Raw genomic sequence first — 17,706 nt, 5'->3', positions numbered from 1 at the left:
TCTAGGATCTGTTTCTGAGTAAATCTTTCTCTAGAATCAAGTCACATCAGTCAGTTCATAGAATTCAAAAAGTACATGTTTAAGCCATCCTCAAACTCAAGATTGCTTTTTGCTGACAATGACTGGAACTGCATAACTTCACATGGTTAACCTACAAATTTTTTTGGGGGGGGGTGCATGAGCTTATAGCTTAGATAGATAACTTTTAGGGTTGGTTTTCATTTTTCCATTTGGGGGCTGGTTTTCTTATTTAACAGCATGGAAAAGCAGGATGCACACTGGTAGGGAAGGCCTGATTTACTAGAAGACTTCAAGATGCTGTTAAAGTTAGTTCACTTCTTTAAACTTCAGTGGCTTCTATAATAAGCATTTATATGATGCAAAGTCCCTTCAAAAGACATGATTTTTTAAAAGAGAAATATTCAGTTGATTATGTTGTCATTTCATAATGAGCCCCAGAAATGAGACAGGATATTCATTGATGGCAAGAAAGCAGAGCAGGATAAAATTCCTTTATACTGTTTTTCAAATATGGCTTCCTGGATGCAAAGAGCACACAACTAAATCTTACATTCAACTCTCACTCTTTACGCAGTCTAACTTTCAGAGATTTTTGTTAATGTTCTTTTTCATTATTAACATCACTTGATATCAAGGAACTTCAGAAATCAGGTTTGCCCATGGATGGGGTCCAAGTCCTGGGAACAGAGCTTTGCTCTTAGAAGAAGTTTCTTAGATTGTATGTTCATGAGTGAATGGCTGTGCTGTCTCAAGAGTGATGGCATGTCAGTCTTTCTAAATTGAGAAATGAAGCACACCCTGTAGTCTGACAAAGGCCTGTGGCGAAGAGAACAGCTTCTTGCTTAAAGATATGAAGTGGGACTGGAAAAAGTATTTCTGCTTATACAGGAGGGTACCTTTCAGGTATCAACCTCTTAGAGTAGACTGCTGTACTTTAGATGAATACTCTACAAAGTTATCTCCAATGATGAACAAAGATAGATGGCAGTGCTTTAGAGAGAAGTCAATAGAATGAAACTGTGAGATTTCATTGTTAGAATTTTACTAATTTCATCCCTAAGTAACCATTATACTAATTATTTCAAAGCTTGTCACATTTTGGAAAAATCCTGTGCTTATTTTCAATATTCTAAGTCAACTTTAGTAATCAATTAAGGTTAGATCTTCTACTTCTATAAAAATACTCTATGCCATGGTAATTTGTAGCATTTTCCATTTCAGGTCTCCTCATTCAAATGGTACAAACTGCCACTTTGATTTCTTTCTTTTTTAACATATTCCCAGCCCCCTTTCAGGCTCAGGTTTTCCAGTTCATGTTCAACTCTCATATCAGGAAAGACTATTGTGTGTTACATTATGTTTAGTTTCCATTGAATTGGAATTGAGAGTGTCTCATCCTTTTTATTACTTTCCATGGTTTGGCCAAACATTAGGAAGGAACACTCTGAAAAATTTACAAAATGCACCTATAAGGGGCATCCTGTGCTTATAGGACACATCTCCGCAGTCTGTGAGTTTAGCAGCATTACAATACTAATCCCTGAAAAGGAAATGCCACAAGGAGCTTAGCTGCTTTTCACAAATCTGAGTTCATGAACAAAAATAAAACTATAATGCATTGAGAAACAAATTCTTCTCTTTTTAGTTGCATGTAGATTTTTTTATTTGAAAGCAGACATCATTGAAACAAATCAGCTCTGTGGCCAATTTTGAGAATGTGAATGACAGTATAAGGAGGAGAAGAGAGAATTATAAATCCTACCCTGAATAATTTGTCACCACACTAGTAAAGCAGGAAATATTTCATTTTAAACTATTGCAGTTTCAGGTACATTATAAAAATTAATGGTTGTAACTCCAAACACAAGATTTGTAGTTCACACACACATGAGCACAGATTTGTGTGGGTCTTTGGAGAAAAATATATATTTATGTTAAAACTATGTATTTCTTTGAAATGTGATTCAAAGCAAGGAAGAAAACTTTAAATAATTTTTTCTCTTTTAACTCCTTAAAAGCCCCAGAGCAAACACCTGACCATATGCTAAAATACTCGAATTCATAGCTGGAATCAGTAATGTCTTTATTCATTGAAAAATCTTGTTTCAATATCCCTCTGTTAGCCCTTTTCTTGGATGTTTATCTTGAAAATTTGTACTGAAAGCTCAAAAAGTTTTAAAGCTACATTTGTCTCCCATAGATTATTTCAGAAATAACATTCCTTCCATATTTAAATAGGAGCAAATATAACAATATTTCTATAATCCACAGATAGTTTATATATTCTAGTACAGACAGCAATCACCCTAAATGCATTATTTCCAAAGGACAAAGGACATCACATAAATCCACCTATATGTGGATGTTTATGGTAACATCTACCAGTTTTTCACGAAATCCTACCTCCTCATTAGTATCAGTGATTAACAGAGGGCTTCTCATTCTAGGTTGGTGCAATGTCCTTACTGGTTCCTACACCAAGACACTGATCTTTCTAATCATATCATTAACCTCAAACCTTTTTGAAGTCTTTTTGACACTTACTGCTAAATCTAAATTTATAGATTCTATTCTTGCGGCCTCCTGTATCTTCCTTTCATAGCCCTTGTTACGATTTTAATTACATGGGCTATTTGGGCAATTATCTTCTAATAACTGGGCTCCCTCTGCACTGTAAGCTCCATGCCAGGGGAAAGACTGTCCCCAGTGGATATCACAGAGGTCTATACTGAGTACTGAATAGACCTTCAACAAGACCAGTTATGCAATACATTTTAGAAGATCCAGAAGTTTGATGTTTAGCATTTTTATCCTTCATATTATGCAATCAAAGTTGTATTTAGTTATGGTAAAAATTTAATGACTTGGAACTTTATGTGATCCCTGAATATGACTCCATTCATTGTTTCTTTATTTTTTTATTAAAAATTACAGCTTAGTACATTTAATTTGCTATTGGCTTATTAATTTAAGAATGATCTTGCATGAGTCAGAAAGGAAGAGAGGAAGGAAATAACAGGTTTATTAGCAAAATCAAACAGCATTTTAAGTGACCACAGAAAACTGTTTTAATGCCTTAGGCAATTTCTTTTTCCTTGGATGAAATATTGTCATAAGGGTTTTTTAATAATGCTCCAGATATTTATTTCTTAACATTCTATGCGAAGTCTTTACTTTCATATATGAGTCATATGGAGTTTGTGGTTTCAACCTTTGTACTTAGACTCTTGATTGATTTTTTTAAAAACAAAACTGCTATCATTTAGCATTTGCTCTGACAACCATCACATTAGTACATAACAAGTGGCAATGAAGCAAATGATTTGGGAACATTGTTAGTACTATGTCAGGAGAATCTGAGGAAAAAGGTTCTTTGAGGTAAGTGGCGAGGCTGACACTGGATCTCTGCTCCATGCCCTGCACAGTGAGACACACCCCTTCCTAATGAGTCTGGAAATATTGCCAGCTCTGCCTTTTATCTCAGAAAACACAGGGCTATTTATGCCGAAACACGATGCACCAAATTTACTCTCTTGATTGACAGGGTCCTTTTTCCTGATCCTTAAAGCCTGAAAAGGAGTTAGGAGAGCTGCTATATGATAGGAGAATTTGGTAGATGGGAAGTCTACATGCAAAGCTGGTTTGTTTTGGCACGATAACAATGGCTTCGAGGGATTAGACTGGAAGGCAGGGAGAAAGGATAAAGAATAGTCGGAATATTACTGAGAAATCCTCATCAAGAAAGCTGCAATGGCCTTTTACTAGGACAAGGGATGATATGGAAGATTTTGTATAGGTAGAATCAATGAATAGTGACTAACCCGGCATGAAGAATAATTTGAATGCATGTCTAAGAATCTAATCTTAAATAACCGGGTGACACCATTATTAGGATATAGTCGCACGGAGCAAGAGCAGATGGGAGTTGGAAGATGGTATTTTATCTTATTTTGCTTTTCATACTGGGGATTGAACTCAGGGACACTTTACCACTGAGCACATTTCTAACCCTTTTGTTTTTGATTTTGAAACAGGATCTCAATAAGTTGCTGAGGCTGTCCTTGAACTTTCAAACCTCCTATCTCAGCCACGCCAGTTGTTGTGATTATCAGTATGTGACACCATACAAGAAGATGGTGCTTTGGAAGAATGGAGTTTGAAGTACTCAGAAGGCATTCAAATGAGCTCCTTGGAAAAGTAGGTCTGGAGCACCTGACAAAGATCAGGGACAGAGATGTAGGTTTTAGGATTATCACGAAGCAGGAAGCTGGTAAACTTAGGGAAGCTGATGGAGATTTAGACAAGAGGGGCAGAACCCAAGGGAACAACAGTAAGGTTAGCAAAAGAAAAGGGCACCCATAAAAGTGGAATTCAGAGGGTGTAATCAGAGACACTGAAGGGACAATTGGGAGCCTCCAGTGTCACAGAGGCAAAGGAGAAGATATTTTAATGAGGATCAGGGAGTCAACAGTGCCTAGGCCAGCAACCTAAAAGTCTTTTCCTTGCATTCATTCTCAAATATTATTTCTACTGATTATGTTTTATTTGGTTTCTCAGGTTTAATAGCAAAGATATGAGGAAATTCAAAGTTATTCTTTGTGTTACTAGACTTGCATGATTTCTCAAGATGTATTTATTGTTTATTTAAAAATGATTTATATGCTTCCGTGGACTTTATCTATGAAGGAGTTAAGAACATGCCACCCCCAAATATGCCACTCTGACATATGGACTATTTTAAGTCAAAGGCACTTGAAAAACAGCAGGTGCAAGAAGATCACCCTGACCTTACTTCTGTTTCTTAAAAGCAGGAGATGAAATTCTCACACACACAAAAAAATTTGTCCTTGCTGTATGAGAAGGAAACAGCATTCTTCTCACTATGAATTGAAGTTGAGATTGCAAGAAATCTGTACCAATATGCCTTGTTAGACCACCCCTTATCTTTCTAGCTACTTCTACCCTCCATTAGTTTTGCTGGCACAAACCTTTTGCCTTGTCGCATTATCCCAAATTACTATTTCCTATCTAATTCAGTATGCAAGTTTTCAAGCTATAATTGAATCTTTGGATCTTTACTTCCAAATTATGAAGCCTTCTGTGCTACATAAAAAACAAACAAATACCCAGAACGAAAAACCCTACAAGGTAAAGTTTTGCCTTCCCTAAGCCTACAAATAGAAAATAGCTTTCCTTTGAATTTAATGATTTAAAATTATGAAGATTTTTGACGTGCACTAAATTTTCAGACTACCTGTTAAATTACTTGTAAAGAACAATTAGATTGTCTGAAATTTTTTGGTTTTATGATTAAAACTATATTGAGCTTCTTTGTTAAAAAAAAGAACAAATAGAAAAAATTCATTAAATATTATACATCATTTATAAAAACTCTTTTAAAAGATAGCTATTTCCACCAGATTTTTCCACTTAGCATGTTGGAATGACTCTGGGTAAAGTAAACTGAAAGGATTGCAATATAAATTTTCAAAATTAAGTATGGATTCCCAACAAATGGTAATGAAAAGTTGCTAGTTTTTATTCCCTATGCGATTTTTTAAAAAGTGTTAAGTGTAAATATTAACTAACATCTGTGTGTGTATAAATTTTTGTGAATAAATTAAATTAGAAGAAATATATTAAGTTACAGAGTGAAATCTTAATATTTAAAACAGGCAATGCTGGCTTAGCATAGTATCATGTTAACAGGAAACTTGAATATATCAAACCATGTCATTTTTCTTCTTAGACCGTGGCAACTGAGAAGACTCCCTGTATGCTACTGTCACCTTGTATACATTTATTGCATAAATATTTTTAAAACAGGTATCCCTTCTTCACAGTCTATTATCCCAAAGCCAATGTCAGTGGTAAGATAGTGTATATACTTATTCATCGCTAGATTCAAACCTCATCACAAATTCTCATAAAGCATAATGAAAAATTATTTGATACTTTAAAGAACAAATATCACATTTACAACAATGCTGTATGGAAGAGACAAACCACAAAGCTGATCTTGAACACAGGTTTACAAAAGACATTTGTATGCTAAAGAGCTAAATTTATTTTGTCTTCTGGCTCACCATTTATAGACATTTTAGGCCTTAGGCAAAAATATAAGCTAAACATTATATCATCTGTTGTGTCATTTTCTCTTTGTAAATTTTAAGAAAATTTGGGCTGTTTTAGGCAAAGAAAATTAATATTTTCTCTTAATATTAGCAGCTGAGAAATGTCCTTACAATCTATTCTGTATATAGAATATATCTAAACTTAAAGCATGGGATGGAAAGAGATTTTTTTTTTTTCAAGCACGTCTTTATTCAAACATTCATTGGGTAGAAAACAATACAGTAAAAGTCCATGTATACATAATTTATCCTAAAACACAAGATGTTATGAATTCAATCAAAGCCTGTAGTACACCTCTGTACCTCCTACCTCTAGAGGGAATCCATACGTGAACCTGCTATTTATCAGTACATAATTTTTTTTTTACAATATTAGGCTGCAGCCTTTTAATAGACACTTTTGTAAAGATTAGAGTAATTCTTTCCTATATCTGGCTGTTAATTTTTATCTTGAAAGTCTGTTTTGGATTTTATTACTTTTTCTGCATCAATTGACATTGCTCTATATTTAGAGTGTAAAGTTTTAAACCACAACTCCATATGATTCCTATAAATGATGAAAATAAGTCTTTAAGAAATAAACAATTGAATATAAAAAAATCCTTCTGACATTTCATACAATGAATATAAAATTGTGTATGACATTAAAAGTAGCCCTTGTGGTCACTAAAAACACTGTCTGGTTTTACTAGTGAACTCATTTCTTTCCTCTCTGGTTTATATGTAAAATCAATCTTAAATTAAAAAGTATAGTCAAGAGTTAAATGCACTACATTTTAATGTTCAGTAAAAAATGCAAAATGGTTTTCTGTTAAGTGTTTTGACACATATGCACTTATTTGGTTTTTCAGAATATAGATTAGCAAAAGGGTTATGTGAATATGCAAAATTATGATGTGGACACAAATGATTATTAACCTTCAATGCTTTTAAATTTGTAGCCCCAAAACATTGAAATTATTGTAAGGAGGATAAAAATCTCCCTGCAATCAAGTTTTCTCACCTTAGCATAAACATTATCAATTTGCTTTTAGACAAGTTTTTTCAAGCTGTAGTATTAAGTGATAGATCTCACATGAGACACACTAATTATGTGTGTGTCAATTCTAAATAAATCTTGGAACATAAAATGCATCCGTGATGAGTAAAATTGATCACAAACAAAATAAAACACAATATATTTTGTACACAAACAAGTAATCATCATCCAAAAAAAGAATTTTAAGTAAACTTCATTATTTTCACAAAAAATCATTCTTTGAATTTACTCTTTCACTCTGTGTTTCCTTCTTTGTCTTGACTTTCTTAGTTTTTCATCATAAGCCATGATCTTTTGTGATCTGAATATAACGTCTAGAAAAGTTGTTTACATCTAATTTAGGTTTTATTCTGCTATCTGCTTCTGCCTCCCAAAACTTAGTGTGTTACTGTTACTGTCCTCTATGGTCAGAGGCAAGGGCAATTTTCTACTTCAGAATGAGGCCTGGATCTCTTAGTCTGGATTTAGCACCCTTCTTGAATTAGCGCTACCTTCCATCTTTATCTGCAACACTTCTCTGCTAATTCCTTCAGTATGAGCTCACTGTTCTGGCCTATTCACAGATCAGCACAGGAAGGTCAAGCAGACACAAGGCTACACCTTCTAAAACTTAATTTAGCCCACAGGACATGGTTTCTAATCTAACTGCACATTTAGACAGCCATATTTGTTTTTGATTGTTTCCCATACTTAACCATGGTCTTTAACCATTCTTTTTAAAACTGGGGGCCAGGAGTAGAACTCAGTGGTAAGCACATGTTTAGTATATATGAGGCCCTGGTTCAATCCCCAGAAAACACACACACACACACACACACACACACACACACACATACACACACGTGAATATTCTCACAGTTCTAAAAACTAAATATGAATTAGGAAATATTTTTGATCTGTAGACCAAAATTGTATTTGGAAATTATATTTGATTTTATGATCACTCTATTCGCATGACATGTACCCATATATAACTTTTTCAACATTCTTGGGTGTTTTAAAATTAAGAATGTGTTCTAAGCCTTGAGTGTTAACATAGTTTCAACATATTTCAAAGGCCAGTTCCAACAAACACAGAACTCCTGAGGACCACTTGCTGCTAAATTTGAAACCAACCAAATTTCTTAGGTTTGCGAAATTGAATGAAAGAAGTACCACTGAGCTGAATGCCTGTCAAGAGCAAGGGCTCCACGAGAATTAAACCAATTCACAGTTGTACTTGGACCAGCACATTCAGAGGGTCAAAGAAACCAAAATGGAAAGCTTTAAAAACACTTGCTGTTCATGTGTTTTTCTATTAAGCCAAATTCCATCTCTGTTTTTAAAATTCAAGTCCAAATGTATCTTTAGAACCAGAGATGAAAGTTTCTGTTCTATCCTTTCTCATACTAAGTTGGCTTTTCATAAGAGAGTCCATTTAAAAATTTAAACTGTGTCAAGTTACTAACATGATTCTTTTTGCTGTACTGACGGGTCATTTCAACCATCTGGTTATGGCCTCTGTTTCACTGTACCATGGGCAACTTCATGCCTTTTCCTGTAAGCCCTGCTACTCTTTTGCTTGTTTTATTTTTTATTTTTTTATTTCAGAGAAGTAAAGAAAGTTAAAATTAGTTACGATTTGCAAATGTCTCATTCGAAGTTAAAGTGAGTGCCTGGGTTTGGTTGCTAATACCATGCTTCAATAAAAGTAACCAGAGCTCTTGGAAGAAATAACTTATTTTAGGATCAGGCAGAAAACATACAAAATGAGTTGGGAGCATCCTGTAGTGCCAGGAAAAAAAGTCTCAGAATGATGGGAGTGTGTCAAAGGGACATTAGAGTCAACTGAAAGAGCTACCCATGGCCAAAGCTGGAATAATGTGAGCCCAAAATACCAAAACAAAACAAAAAAATAATCAAATAGCATTGGATTATAACCCAACTATAATATTCATGTATTTATGGTGATGTGAATAAATGATTAAATTTGAATAAATGGAGGAAAATATAGAAATCTCCCTTGCAGAAGAATTGCAAATAATTTATGTAGATCTTCTTCACTAAAGGCAAAACAAAGTAACTCCCTGCTCCTTATGTATGGACCCTGCAGAACAGTTTTTTTCCTCCTGAAGAGTACAGTATGGAAAGGGGAGAAAGATCACCTTTATAGTAGAGAAATCTGCCAAATACTACCTCAGCCAGGTGATTGAAGATATCAACACTGCTATGACATCTTGACATTTATGTCCCCTTGAAACGATGCAATGAAAGTGTTACTTTATCTCTGTGGTCTTCCTTCCCCAAGCCTATAACCCTAGTCTAGAGATGAGAAAAACATTTGATGAGTCTCAGTAAAAGGACATTCTACAAAATACCTGGCCAATGTTCCCTAGTACTGTCAAGGTCACCAAAAATAAGGCAGGGAAACTGTCAGAGCCAAGAGGAGCCTAAGACAATATGATGATTAAATGTAACATGATATTCTGGATAGGATCCTGAAATAGAAGGAGAACACTAGGTAAGCTACAGATAAAATATGAACTTGAGTTACAATAATGTGTCAGAATCAGTTAACTGTATTAATTATAATAAAGGTAGCATCGTTATGTAAATGTTAATAATGAGGGAAGGGGGGGCACATGAGAACTCTTGTCATATTCTCACTTTTTTTAAGTTTAAAATTGTTCTAAAATAAAAATTTGATTAAAAAAGTTAAAATGGATATCTTATTTTAATCTAAAAATGCCACCCTAGTGTTCAGCTGATTTGTATTCTGGAGTGAATTATTCAACACACAGGCAAATATTCTCTTAACTCAGGGAGCTGCAGGGTCACTGTGCTATGTATGTGAATCTTGCAACTCAGAGAGCTAGCTACCTGGGAAGATTTTCTCCTTCAGCAACTTTAAAAGGTGGCGTTGACAGTGAAGATCTTCGTTTCTCCTGGCAAGAGAGAAGTGAAAATGACAGAAAAGAGAGAGGGTCCTATGAGCAAGAAAAAAAAATAGAGTTGGACCAAGAGGCTCAGGGAGGCTGTCTGCCAAGGGCAGAGGAAAGAATAGTCCCCTCCCTTCTCTACTCTCTGCTCTATGCTAATTCTGGCTGGTTGCTCAAGTGGGCTGTACCTTCCTATGGGTACAGGAGTGATTTTAGAGGTCATTAGGGTCTCCTACTCTGTGATTCTCAGGATGAAATCTGGGAATGAGAGTGGCAGTCTGCATTTGAGAGGTCATCCTGGAAAGGTGAGAGAAGAGGCCACAAGATAGTGTGGTGTATTGGCACTGTCATCATTAAGGTGTACCTCAAGTACTGCTTCACACTTCCCAGGAAAACATATTATCCAAACAGGTAAAATTCTGATGACTCTTCTAAAGATGACTGTCTTATCTGTGTCAGGTAAATCATTTCCTCTGACCTGTCTGGGGAGGGATTCTATTTGGTATCCTCATGTCCATATCACATCTATACTAATATTTTTGCACAAAACCAATGTGTTTTATACATTAATTGAGGCTACAGTAATGTATTCTGGAGGATAATTATTACAAGGATTCCATTTTTTTTCCTGACACTAAACACAAAAAAATTTTTAAGTCACTGAATTTTCTACTCATAAATGACAAACAAGGTCATTTGTGAAATAAGCTTCTTTTTTTTAAGATTTAAAAAATATTTGCATGTGCACAAGTTTGGTGTTTATTTTCAATCTGGTGATTTTGGCTTTTCCCTTATGTTATGGATGATGAATATTTAAATAGATTAAATTCTTATATTTTGATGTGTTTAGTTAAACCCTCCTTTTCTGAATGGTTCTGGATTTTTTTTTCCCCTCCAGAACTTCTATTTGAACATTTTCCTTTCCTCTGCTCATTATACTAGTTTAGATATATTCAAATCAGATCTACTAACAAATGCTATACCAGAAACCCCAAGTTATTAATGGCTTTCAAGTGTTTACCTAATATGGGATCAACTATAATCATTCTGCAAGTCATCTGCAAAAATGTAAGCAGTATCTTTAGTAAAAGTATATTTTGTTAGCAGAGGGTGGTGGTGCACACCTGTAATCCCAGTGACTTGGGAGGCTGCAGCAGGGGGATCTCAAATTCTAGGCTGATCAGGGCAATTTATTGAGACTAAAAAAATTGCAAAATGAAATTTGACAGCAATTTAATTTTACCATGAATTTATAAGTGTCACTAAATTTAGTGCAACTAAATCTTTAATGAGTTCACCAACTCATTTTCACCAAAGTTCTTCAACTGAGTTCACACATCTTCTAACTAATAAAATGACAAGTCAAATCCTCATTTCCTGGGTGGCTTTTCATCTTATGATGGCCATCGACCCATGAGGATCTTTCTGAGACTGACTCATGTGACTTCATCTACAACTATTTAGTTCTTCCAAATGGTCCTATTTTTTAAAAAATATTTCTTTATTTATTTTAGTTTTCAGTGGACACAACATCTTTGTATGTGGTGTTGAGGATCGAACCCGGGCCGCATGCATGCCAGTCGAGCGCGCTACCGCTTGAGCCACATCCCCAGCCCCAGAAATGGTCCTATTTTTATTGGAGATTATTTACTATGTCTGGAATCCCAATGCTTGATGTCTTTAATGAGAAAACATAATACAAAAAAAATTTCAGTGTTCAGCCAACACAAATTTATGTGATCAACAAAAGAATGTTTTCAGATCTTCGGCTTGATTGTTTTTGTTTCTGATGTGACAGATTTGCTGAACAAAGTTACAAATCCCTTCTTTCTCTCCAGTCTTCATTACCCCCACCCAACACTCGCGCACACACACACACACACACACACACACACACACACACACGCACGCTCACAATAAGGTCCCATTTGACTGCTAACACAGTTCTAGGTTGCCAAGCTTTCCTGAGGGAAACTGACTCACACTAAGTACTCCTTTTTTTTCTTGGTATACTTTAAGTCACAAGTAATATTACTGAAGTTTTCAAAGCTTACAATGTTCCCTAGGAGTATCACAGTTGAGCAGGTGAAAAAAAAATATCTGGAAGTTTATTATTTTTCCACCAATATATTTGACACCACCTTTGGAGAGTGAACAAAAGGCATACTGTCAAGCGGATAGACCTGGACAAAATGTTACTGTTTGTTCCTCACAAGCACAGAGGTATATTTAAGCAAAGAAAGACATTCCATGCCTCTCCTGGGACTTCCTTCCTTCTGCTAAATTATACCAACATGTTCACACCACTGTGGTTCAGACTGTGCTGGAATTCAAACTGCAGACTCCTATTTGCCAATGCTTAAATACCACAAGCTATAAAAGTTCATATTAGAATTGAATTGGCTTTAAAATATCAGAGAACACATAGGAAAAAAAATGTGTATACACAGGAAATTACAGTAGAAGATATGGAAATAAGGAATGTCCTTGTTGGACAGATTCTATACTTCTACAACAAAGCCTCAAAGTCTCCAGAAGTCACCTGGCTTTGGATCATGTTTCAGATCCAGGCTCACTGACATTCATGAAACTTTTGGCAAACCAGGGCCAAGTTTCGAGCAAGGCTTGGTTAAAATACCTCTTTCATGTGGAATCTGTGTGTGAAGCTCAGTGGTTTTGGCTAGCTTTCACCTTGAGTTTCACATTCAAACAATCCGAAGTTTCAAAGTCAAATCAAGGGGTAAAAAGAAATGGGGAGAAGTGGGGAGCAACAAAATAGGGCAAGTAAATGGCTTGCCTAAGAATGGGATGTCTATCTACCATCTTGTGAAGGGTTTTACTCTGGAGCCCTTCCGTTTTGCAACTGAACTTGTACTGTAGCAAATCTGCACACAGTACCGCTGGACCAAGCCTCCTCAGTACTAAAGGGGAAGATTATTCTTAACCTCTCAAAAACTCCAGGGAAGCAGTAGAGCACCGTGCTCAAAATAATTGGGGAATTTAAAATACTGACTATAAAGAAATGTGATGATTGATATGCTCCTTCTAATGAAGTGGGTTTGGGAAATTCAAAAAATTCTGAGCATCTTTAGAATTTTCTACCATGTGAATTTAAATTCCATGGATCATCATGCATTTTCTCCTAAGGGTGGTGGGCAGGACTGCTCCCATAGCAGACTCCATAGCTCCACCCCTTGAAGTCTGGTCCTGTAGCCACTTGCTTTCTTCCTTTCTTAGCAAGGTGCAGGGTACAGGTTGCAGACTGTGTCACCTCTGTGGAGCCACAGTATGGGACTTAGTCTCCTGATAGGATTAGACTCATTTGGTCCCTAGCCTCCAACAAAAAATTCAGGGACATTTTGGCCAGGAAATGTCAAACTCAGTGTGTGGCTGAAAACTTTAAAAATGCCCTGTGCTTGGATAGGAAAGCAAAGGCTAGCAGTCAAGTGTAGTAGTACACATGAGCTTTCTTTAAAATAATGAGAATATTTAAGAGATGTTTGAATAGACTAGTAAGTGCTACATTTTGCCCATTTTAGGGGGAAATATCTATCTATCTATCTATCTATCTATCTATCTATCTATCTCATATATGTCTTATCCCTCACACAGCAAAAGACTCTTCTGGCTGCAGAAGTTTTTTTATTGTTTGTTTTTTCCTCTTTTTATTTTTCTTGTTCTTCCTTTTCTTTGTTGTTATTCAAAAGATCATTATGTCTTTAAGTGCATGTTTTCTTTTCAAATGTGGTCTGTGATACCAATAAACATCTTTGGGAAAAAAAAAAAGATCTCTGAACTCCAAGAACTTCAGTGCTCATTTAAAAAAAAAAAACAAAAAACAAAAAAACAACAACAGTTAGGCCCAAAGGCACACTGTAATTTTGAGGACTTGGGTTCCATGTGCTGTCATCTGCAACTTGTTTTTTGACATCTGCCTGGAGGGGTGTAGCAAGTTGCCATAAAGTCTATGTAGTGAGAGAACTTTGCAGAAAACCCTTTCCTTTGAGTTGACACTTTTTATAGAAATAAAATCTAAGGCATAGCAGTGATCAGACGTAGCCAGTAGATTATTTGAATGAAATATTATCAAAGCATTAAATAAACAAACAAAAAAGTCTGTGGGGGGTGCTTTTTTACTGAACATAATAAAAACAATAAAAGTAAACGCTACGTTTGAAGTTAAAGTCCACAGATCAAAGTACTTTGCAAAATGTCAAGTGCAAGCATAAGAGGGGGGAGAAGGGAAGCCCGGAAAACTATCTAAAATATTTCATTGTCACATTAGAGAAAATCCCAGCAAATGTACCTACCAAACAGCTTCAGTAAGATTCAGCTTAGGTAAGGAATCCCAAAACTAAATCACTTAAATTATACCAGAAGTATACAAAACAAAACAAAACATCAACAACAACAAAAAATCCCCCTTCCAAACCCCACTGTTTAATTCTGCACCAGCAATGAACAGCACCGTGATGAAAGAACACAACATACCTACCTCCTTGTCCTTAAAGAACAATTACTAATATATTTTCTTTATTCAGGTGGTTGCATTTTTTTTTCTTTTTTGAAAGTGCCTTTAGAAGGTTAAAAATAAGAAAGCAGTCTAAACAACAAAATTACGATGTCTGAGAGGTCTTCTTACTGCCCTGGCAGCCAGTCTTAATTAGAGTTCTGACGCAGTGCTCAGCTACTGTATGGCACGCCAGTATCATGGACAGCTTCGGGCAAAGTTTAAAATTACAGCCACAAAAAACGCACCAATGCTATTGCTGTCACCTGGAACACAGTGTTTACCTGGGAATCATTCACGGCCTCCCCTTATTTTCACTATACATAAGTTATTTTAAAAACATTACTCAAGAACATATCTGAAAACAAATAATGTCAGAATAAAAATCTTACCTACGGTCAGCTGGGTTTCACAGTTGCTCTAAACAGAGGAAGTAGGAGGCAGTGGCCTTTTACATGTAGAGGTTGTTTATTTAGCCCTTTTTAAAAGGTCTTGAACTCCCGAGGTTTAAGATTAAGTCCAATCCAAGTGTCTGCATGGAAAAATGGGCAGAAGAGAAGGCAAATAAGAGAGGCGAAGAATCCCAGCTGCTGGGTGGTGCTACTGTTCTGAGAGCATTTGAGCTATTTTCAGCATTAACAGCAGCCGGAGTTGTCTGCAAAGTGATGGAAATGCTTTCCCCGAATCCAGTCGCCACCCCCCACCCCGGGGGGGGGGGAGGGAAAAAAAAAACACAAACCAGGAAACCTACAACAACTCTGTTCATTGTGCAAATATTCATTTAAATTTTGAGGAAAATTGCCAGCACTATTGAAAACGCACACAAAAACTTGAATTGGAAATCTTAAAGAAACACAGTGCCTCTCCATAACCCTCAAGTTTCCAAAATGATGTACCTGATCTGTTGAAAATAAGATGTTTGGGCTTATGGAGAAGGAAGACTTTTCTTCTGATATCTACTTGCTTACGTATGTAGGTCTCCGAACACTACGTCATGTAGAAATATCTGTTGTCAGCCTGTACTGAAGGCTGGGGACAAATGGTTTCTTTCCAGCATGCACCTAAATTTCCAGTTTCATCAACTATGCTATTTTTGAAAGCTACTGGGTTAAGCTGTTGACATTTCTTATCTGTTGGCAGGGACTGGGGACCATTCAGTGACATGATGCAGACGGATGTCTATCCCCTGCTTCTGCCCCATAGGCCAATGAAGAAATCATTCAGATTGGGTCAGTGGTGATGACTGGCAAACTTTGAACTTTCATTTTGTTTCTAGAATTAACGGCTAAGATCCAGAAGCTGCATTCATTCATTCATCAAACACTCATGGACCAAGCGCTTTGGAGCCCACTGTATGCCAGGCCATTCTGAGAATACCACGGTGGGCAGAATAAGCAGTATCATGGACAAGACTTCAGAGGCTTACAGCACACAATTAGGCAAGAATTAATAAACACAGAAGTTGTTATATTTTTCAGCCCCCTTTTCACCAGATGAGTCTATTCAAATCACAGCAGCTTAAGACTGAGATTTCTTTCCACCAAGACTAAAGGAAGGGATATGCATTGTCATTGCTTCATCGTGCCCTTTACTACTCCACTAAGAAGGAAAAGCGGCTACCCCACCAGGGGAACACATAAGAATTTTTGTAAAAGCCTTTACTTTATGTAGCTGAAATCCCTGAATCTTTTCCAATCCCTGCTTCCCATAACAAAGAGGATGCTTAAGCAGCCAGAAACCCTGGCCTTACTCAGCAGGTGTAAGAAGCGTCCCTAGTCTTAACCCAGTAAATGTCATAATTAATTTTATGAGGATTGATTACTTACTGATGCTTATACCAAATCCAGTTCTTCCCTTACCATCAAAGGCAGTGAGCTGATTACAGAAAACCTTGACAACTATGCTGACGTGTAAAAACAGGAAAGCATGATTATTTCAAATACTACGTTAAAATAGTGAAATCCTTCAGCTCATTACATTTTTTTTTTTACTAAAACCAGGTGTATATTTCAATTCAAGAAAGAACCACAACTTAAGTTTGAAATATCTAATTAGAATTTTAAAATAAAATTGACTTTGCTTAAAAATACACACCAGGTTTTTTTTTTTTTTAAAAAAAAACATCACTGTAGGATAATGCATTTCTCTGTTTATTTATTTTAAACACTCACTTTACCATGTCTCAAATACTTATAGGTATGGATATTAATTTAGAATACTCATCTTCCTTGTTGAATGGTAATTCTACTGGTAAAAATTGGAAGGCTAACCTCGGGAAGATAAGGCTTCAAATGAATATTAACTATTAGACACTATGACAATTATTATTTTAAATTCTGGACTGCTTGTTCTCCATGCCTATCCTAATGGAAGCACATTGCCTCACTCTGGCCTACGTAGTCACATTCTGTCAAAATCTTTCCTTGATGAACTGGTTGTGGCCCTGCTAGCCACTTGTGCTCCTTGTTTAGGAAGACTTCTATCCTGCCCTGTGCCTCACTGACATCTCTTTTGTTCCATGAGAATCCTAACTTTCCAAACATCCAGTCCATAGCACCTTCCAACAGAAGAGTGCAACTTTGCTTTCAATCATATTTTAAAAGGTTATAGGATGTATGTTCTAACTTTTCTACTTATCCAACTCTTCTATTATCTTGCACAACATTGACATCTTAAGAATGATACTAATTATAGTAACGTTAATTATTTTGTTTATATTTTTCTTTCCTTCTCTCTTTTTTTTTAGTAAATAAATTCATTTAAAATAATTGTGAAAGGATTATATTGGAGCGGGCTTTTTTATATTGGAGAAATAATAAAAAGGGCTTTGGTATACCACCACTGTTGTATAAGGTGGGGACAATAACAGCACTAATCCACTGAGCTGTGGCATGGCTTATATAAATTTTGCACACAAAATGCTTGAGAAATGCCTGAGATGTAGCAAGCATCTGGTAAAAGTCATGTTATTATCACTTAAGCCTGGAGCTTTGCTTTCCAATATGGTGGCTGTATATTGCTAATGAGTTCCTAAAATGTGGCTAGTCAGAACTGAAATGTTATATAGGTATAGAATGCACACTA

General features: G+C 36.0%; 1 protein-coding gene across 4 annotated transcripts in view; it reads right to left on the bottom strand.

Annotated features, from left to right (window-relative positions):
• The window catches only part of Sorbs2 (sorbin and SH3 domain containing 2), a 173,439-nt gene extending 158,228 nt beyond the window's left edge, over positions 1–15,211 (bottom strand). For all 4 annotated transcript variants that reach the window (XM_026389435.2, XM_077792510.1, XM_077792512.1 and 1 more), the window contains exon 1: positions 15,015–15,211. The gene's annotated coding sequence lies outside the window, so the exon portion shown is untranslated. The remainder of the gene's footprint in view (positions 1–15,014) is intronic.
• Positions 15,212–17,706: the final 2,495 nt, after the last annotated feature.

This window comes from Urocitellus parryii, chromosome 14, assembly GCF_045843805.1.
Source record: "Urocitellus parryii isolate mUroPar1 chromosome 14, mUroPar1.hap1, whole genome shotgun sequence".
In the NCBI taxonomy this organism is placed as follows: domain Eukaryota; kingdom Metazoa; phylum Chordata; class Mammalia; order Rodentia; family Sciuridae; genus Urocitellus; species Urocitellus parryii.
This window is presented reverse-complemented; position numbering and strand designations above follow the sequence as displayed.